We start from the raw sequence: 964 nt of genomic DNA, 5'->3' as shown, positions 1-964 counted from the left end.
ACCCTGGGGGTCTTCAAAAGGAGGTTAGATAATCACCTAGGCGGGGTTGTTTGCCCCCAGTACTCTTTCCTGCCCATGGCAGGGGATTGGACTTCATCTTCTCAGGTCGCTTCCGAACCTCCTAACTATGAAATATGAAAGTATGTGGGCAAGTCCCAGGTCCTCAAAGGATTTGGTTGGGGGTGTGAATGGAGTCTTTCTCGCCTTTTACTGGCTCTGCCCCACCCATGCTTATTGGATTTAAACTGTCATCCCACTGTTACCAGGTGAAATTTGAGGACAAGAATTTACCTATTCACATAACATGCTCACTCGTGCTCTCTCTCTCTCTCTCTCTCTCTCTCCCTCTCTCTCTCAACATATGAAACATTAGGCACATATATCAAGATGCACTCTGTAGGCTCAAGTTTTTAAACCTGAACTTCCAGCTAGGGGGCCAGATCTGCCCACCTCCTAGCTGCTTTGTGCTTCCCAAAAGTGATGCAAAGCAGCTAGAAGCACATGGGCATCACCTTGGAATTGGAGCTGGTGTTATCATTCACTGCTGTTCTCGATTCCAGTAGAGGAATACATTAGTAGTGCGACCAGAACTCTTGCTCTTGGAAATGCTCTTTCAATTCCTATCTGGCAGTAATCCTGAGAGGGAAAGTTGAGGGGAAGGATCAGGGCCTGTATGACACAGAACAGTCCTTTCACTGCTCTAAATTAAACCTGGCATTGAGCTGACTCCAGATGTGATATAAGAGTTGCAAATAAACACAAAGGGTGCGTCTAAAGGAGCGCACGTGGTTTGCAGTGCTACAAACTCATCTACAGTGCCACAAATCGCACATGCCACACATGCACCCATTTGCCACGCTGTTAATTTGCAGAGTGGTGGGTTTTTTGACACCAGCAAATCCTGGTGTCAAAAAAAAAAGCACCAGAATAAAGCAGGTTGGCACACATTGTGGCAGTGTGCAGC

The sequence above is a fragment of the Gavialis gangeticus genome, unplaced genomic scaffold (genome assembly GCF_001723915.1).
Source record: "Gavialis gangeticus isolate Ggan-Ray unplaced genomic scaffold, GavGan_comp1, whole genome shotgun sequence".
Classification (NCBI taxonomy): domain Eukaryota; kingdom Metazoa; phylum Chordata; order Crocodylia; family Gavialidae; genus Gavialis; species Gavialis gangeticus.
This window is presented reverse-complemented; position numbering follows the sequence as displayed.